The sequence below is a fragment of the Fukomys damarensis genome, unplaced genomic scaffold (assembly GCF_012274545.1).
Source record: "Fukomys damarensis isolate Sample0158 unplaced genomic scaffold, DMR_v1.0_HiC HiC_scaffold_1, whole genome shotgun sequence".
Lineage (NCBI taxonomy): Eukaryota > Metazoa > Chordata > Mammalia > Rodentia > Bathyergidae > Fukomys > Fukomys damarensis.
Genome location: NW_022900913.1, coordinates 31230514 through 31236894, shown reverse-complemented (window position 1 = coordinate 31236894; position 6381 = coordinate 31230514). Strand labels below are relative to the sequence as shown.

General features: G+C 33.6%; 1 pseudogene; it reads left to right on the top strand.

Moving 5' to 3' along the window:
* Positions 1-470: 470 nt before the first annotated feature.
* On the top strand, positions 471-1049 carry LOC104850711 (annotated as a pseudogene).
* The last annotated feature ends 5332 nt before the right edge of the window (positions 1050-6381 follow it).

Below are 6381 nucleotides of genomic sequence, written 5' to 3'. Positions count from 1 at the left end.
CTAAAACTGAAGTGGATCAAATTGAAGTGGATTAAAACAGAAACACTAAACCAGCTGCAATAGAGATTGGGTAAAACTCTGTACAATTTCTATCTGAGCAAATATCTGTTTAAATTTCTGACAAAATCTAAATAACTCTTTGAATATTGCCTTCTTATCAGCTCTTTCTTTTCTCAAAATCTGTGTTTCTTCTTAGACATATGCCAGTGCTTTTCATTCTGGCTTTTTATACTTCTTGTCTGTTTTCAAATTTTAAAAAATTATCTTCTATATTGTCTTCAGTGCTATCATTCAATTTACAATTTTTCTTGATCTTTCTGGCATACATTTTTGTTTATTGATTTTTATTTCAAACTTAAAAATATACTTTATTTGGACCTGGCGGGAGGCATGCGGGTCAGGGGCTTTGCAGAGCAGTTCTGATTGATTATTTTCCTTCATGGATTGGGAGATACTGGGCATGAGTGGGCAGAAGCCTTTGCAGGTATCAGAAATTTACATATCAAATATATCTGCCCGCATGCACCAGTTATGCCTATAACATTAAATATGAACATGGCTATGCCTTCTTGGTTTGATATCATTGGGCTTTCATCAAATTTTCAGGAAGATAAACCTGGGATTAATTGGGCAACAGAAAATGCAAAAGCTTTAATAAAGCAAGAGGTGAAGAATGGCATTCCTTCTAACAGAATTATTTTGGGAGGATTTTCTCAGGGAGGAGCTTTGTCTTTATACACTGCTCTAACCACACAGCAGAAACTGGCTGGTGTCACCGCACTTAGCTGCTGGCTTCCACTTCAGGCTTCATTTCCACAGGGTCCTATCAGTGGTGATAACAAAGATATTTCTATTCTCCAGCACCATGGAAATTGCGACCTTTAGTTCCCCTAATGTTTGGTTCCTTTACTGTTGAAAAACTAAAATCGTTGGTAAATTCAGCCAATGTAACCTTCAAAACCTATGAAGGCAGGGTGCGTACTTCATGTCAACAGGAAGTGATGGAGGTCGAGCAATTCATTGATAAACTCCTGCCTCCAATTGACTGATGTCACCAGGAGGCTTCGTGTAGGACACCAGCAGCATTGTAGTAGAGCACGAACTTTTTCCCACGTCCAATCTTAAAACTTTCTAATATTTGCAGTGTTAAAATGTTTTGCAAATACACGTCAATGATATATAACAAATAACATTTCCTTGTGGGAAATTTATGATCTTTTAAGTTTTTACACATATATTTGTATAATATGATTCAGAATATACCAGTATTAAAATAGGTGAGGCAGTTAGATTCTTTTTCTCAGATATAATTCAGCAAAATAATAAAATGCAGCAACAAGATTTTTTTATCACATCATTTGAAAATGACCAATATGCTAATGATAATTTGTTCAGATAAAATGATTGGTTTAGGTATAAATGATCTGTGCATGTTGTGACTTACTCCATAGATTTATTCCACGATTGCTTAGTCATCATGCAAGGCTTATATTTTTCTATATGTGCTCATTATGCATAATGATTGTAATACATAAGAATTATATATTATTACATATTCTTGATAATAAGGATAATGCTTTTGTAAGCAAAGAGTAACATTGCTCTCTTCGTTTAATGGCCTCTTTATTTGGGGGACCAGGTTTTTCTCTTCCTTGATAGTATTACCATTTAGTACTTTCTCTTCTCAAGAAAAAAATGTTTTCTTTCATGATTATCCTTCCTAACAGACCAAATATATTACCTCCCTGTCATCTACTGTCAATACATGCTGTAATTTGACATTCTGAATTATAGACACATGCTGTTTGAAATCTATAACTTTAAAAGTAAAAGAAACCAAACATTACTTAAATTTCATATATTATGTACTTCAAATAATTGTACTTTATTTCAAATATATACTTATTTAGTTATTTAGAATCTTCAATTTGGATAATAATAAAATATTTTTGTGTAAACAGTTGAATGAATAATTAAATCATATTCTGGTATGTACAGAAATATTTAAGACTGATCTTAAAAACTAATTTCTTATTGAATCCCCTTGCTGCATTAAGTTTTACTTTTCTGTACATATGTTTGAAACCTACTACTGTAGAAAACAATCCATTAGAAAAATTTGCTTTATTTTTATCTGCCAGTGGTCTTATTTGAAATTTTTACCTCAAATTATTTTTAAAAATTAGCCTTTCATGCAAACATAAAAACATAAATCATTTGATTTTAAACAGTCAGAATTTTGAGATTAATAGTAAAAGTTATTTGAAAACAAATTTTGTGGTAATAAAGGTTAATCAGAACTCTATTAATATGGTATAGTTACTATATAGTTTAAAATTGTAGCAAAATATATGCTTAATATTTCTGAACTATGTTAATTTTCTGCTGTATTTCATCTTACCAAAACAATGTTAAGAATGCATCTTTACAGTACTAATTGGTCATGGAAATAATCTGGTAATGGACTATATAGGATGTTTATAATGAAGCCATATGTTTATCTGGATTTAAAAATTTTAAACAATCATTGACTCTTGTCATTCTGCTTTATCTTGAAGAACTGTAGACAAATTTCAGTTATACAAATCAGTAAGATCTTATTTATAACAAGAAATATTCCATTGAAATGCTGTGTTGTGGTGTGGTACACTGTAAATGTTTTTCATGGTTTCTATCAATGTGAAATAAAACATAATTCTGAAGAAAAATATTTTATGCCCTAAATTTAAAATTATTTTTATTTTGTTTTGATTTGTTGCTGACTGCTTTTGTTCTCCTGAAAATTTTTAAAAACATTTCAATGAATATGAGTTATTATCTCTGTTAATGTAGACTTCATAATGCTATATTATTTCCTGTTTTCAAAGAATAATCTCCAGTTTGTAAAATGTTCTCACTATCTTTCATGACCTTAATTTTCCTCAAATAGCATGGAAGTTTAGTTTGGGAAGACATCCTAAGTCTTTTTATATAGCTTGTGTTCCTCTCTCCAATTCTCCATAGCAATTAGGTTTTCAGTTGCTTGCTCTCAGCAAACTTCAGACACAGGTCTGAGGTCAGTGGTCTCACTGGAAATCTTAGTTTCCCCTTTGCCACATTCACTGCTTATCTTTCTCCCTGATGCCAGTACAAGGAAATGTGATTTTAGTTTTGAGGCTGACTAGATACCATTGAAATAGTTAAATGAAATATTTATTCATTTTTTAAAAGATTTAATTTATTCAAGAGGAGCCTCTTCAGCAGAAAACATAAGGGTCATCTTAGCTACAATCATGAAATCACATAACACAATGGAAAACTCATTTCATAGGGAAAATGCTGATACTCAGAAATAACAAGTGAAATACAATGTCACCAATTTTGGAGTGGAAGACAGAAAACTATAAACCAATTTTCTTGTCATCTTCTACCGTGCTTTGTTATCCTCCTTGTAAAAAATAGTCATCGATTTCTGCTGAGAATAAAAGATTGGTTTCATTGCCAGAAACAAGAATTTCAATTTCAAAATGTCTTTCTAGATTAGTCAATAAGGTCAATCTATTCTCTCATTCTTTCTCTGTTTCTATTTTGTCCCCGCATCTCTCTCTCTCCCTCTCTCTCTCTCTCTCTCTCTCTCTCACTCATGTGCACACCAGACATACTTGTTTTGGCTCATGTTGAGCTAATGTTTTAGATGGTTTCTACTACTAAAGATGAAAGATTTTTTTTTTTACCTACAGACAAGGACATAGAGAGAAAAATACTTGGACCCAAGACCATGTTCCAGTGGCAGTACTCACCTGAGATGAGTAGCTGCTGTGCTTATTTAGACAGAGTGTGGCTGCCATTTTCCCAGTCTCCATGCAGCTGTCTTGGTCATGCAAACTCCTCACCTGTCCCCAATTTAACGATCTAAACTTTCACAGTGTTATAACACCATTATTCAATTGTCATATCTTTGAATTAAAGTGTCTCAGTCATATCTACCCAAAACACATATTAGTTTTATCAAATCAAGAGTCTTATTGCCAAGCAAGATGCTTTTAGCAAACATGTATTCTGGTACTTCTGCAGAGGAGAGACAGGTACAGGATGTCATGATATCTAATTTCCCAAAGCCAGACAACATCAAAGAGGACTTGTCCACCCGAGGCACAAATCCTTAAAAGCATTTCAGAGACACACAAAGAGACAGTGGAAGATGCTAAGGGCTTATTTTATTTTCTCTCTAATCGTGCTGTGCGTTTACCTTAATGTACCATCCTGCTAGTGGATAGCATAGGCTCTGTGTAATATACCTGCTCATCTCCTATGAGGGTGCAAGTACTGTAGGACACAGGGTATCTCTAAAGTTGAGTTCTGGGGCCCTGGAAAACTACCTTGTACCTGAAGGATCTGTTCATTTATCCTCTGTGCCAATAGAGCTGCTCTTATTGCTCCAGTGGGGTAAACTGAGAATTAACTACTGAAGGAATTATAATACAGCTCACACAGTAGCCAGATAAATATTCTACTGAGAGTTATTTAAAGAACTGCCTTGTTTCTGCAACAGAAAGAATTCTAAAATGATCCTTTCATCTCTATAATATAACTTCACGCAAGGCTCAGCAATTACAAACACATTCTCTAAATTTCCATTTGGAAAGGCCTGGTCATCAATTCAGATTCTGAATGCCATTCTGCATTTTACTTTCCTTAGTTCATTATCTTCAAAATTGTCAGTCTGAATTTTAGGTATATTTGTGTCTTTGTACAGATGTACACGGAAACAAATTTCCACAGACATCTAGTAATATTCTTCAGAGAATAACTAGTCAAAATAGAACATACCATATAGGAAGTTTGCTTGATAGTCTTTGTAATACACTGAAGAAAATCTACACTAAGACCTCCTGCTGTTCGGTCTTTATGTGCTTTTTTTTTTTTTTTTTTCTTTTGTACCAGGGATCAAACTCAGAAGCTTGTGCTTGTGAGGCAGGTGGCAGAATCATGAAGCTAAATCCCCAGCCCTCTGCTATTTTGTCTTTAAAGCACCTTATGCTTACATAAGCAAATGTAGGACCAAATGAATTAGTTCCTTGAATCTAACACAATAAAATGCCATAGACGGAGTGCTTCAAAATAAGAGTTTTTCTGACATTTCAGGAGCCTAGGAGTCCAAGATCAGTGGATTTGAAGGCCTGACTTCACTAAGGCCTCTCCCCTTCACTTGCAGATGATAAAAAAGATACATTTTGTCTACTCAATGGAAGTCCAATATTTTCAATGAACAATAACTAATAGTCACAACGAAATGATATCTTTCTGTTATCTAGAGTAGAAGTTAAAGATTGAAATTTAGGTAATGAATCATTAGCTGAGTTTTATGCTAAATGATGAGAAGAAAAGAAAAGAGGAAATTAAGGACAGCACTTCAGACATCAGAAATCTATTGTTCTAAGTTTATAGGAAAGTTTCCACTAATTTAAAACATGACTATTGCTGAGTACTTTTTGTCATCTTATCCTACACACATTCCGTAGCGTTAATTTTTTCTTACCTTTGCAGCTCTAGGTGTTGTTTCCAACTCTTCATAGTCTAAATGACAGTTTATATTGTTTTCAACAAAAAAATCAGCCCACACTTTAGGTAAATAGCAGTTGGTATTGGCCACATTTCTTCTTTCTTTGATTTGGCATGATTTATATTTCTTGTGTGCTTATCTTAAGAGATATATATGGTAGCACAGAATGGAAATTAGGAGTACAGAGTGCTCCAAACTAGCTTCCAGTTGACATTATTTAAAAATATATTACTTTGATCACTTTGGATAACTTAGAAGATGTGCTTTGGAATTCAGGTCCTTACACTCATTATTACAGCTTTTCCAGACTGAAATTGAGGTCAGTTTAGAGCTAATTTGAGTCTTTGAATTTCTGCATAGAAAGACATTGGCAGAAGATTAAAGAGTCAGGGAAAGGAGAGCAAGGCATTTCTTCATCTACACATACATCTGTCTCTAACTTCCACCTAACATGCCCTCAAGCAAGCCAAGTGTCTGAATTTCAATTGTTTCATCTATTTCTTTGTAGTAATGTCTTCTATTTCTAAGCTTAAGGTCACTACATTTTCCTCTTGCTCCTATCTTTTAAACAAATACCACTTCTCTTTCACATACTTCAAATTGATTATCTTTTCCTATTTGGGTTTGGATATTCACCAATACATTTCTTTGCTGACAACTGATAAAATTGCAAAGTGTTCTTGTTGATTACCCAATTTCTGTTGATAATATAACAAAGATAATGACATGTATGTATTGCTGCCTGTAGGACACAGTGCTCAGGAATGTAGATGGAAAAAGATAAAACTAGTGTCTACATGTCATGAATAGTAAATATAGAAGGCATAAACTTTAATACA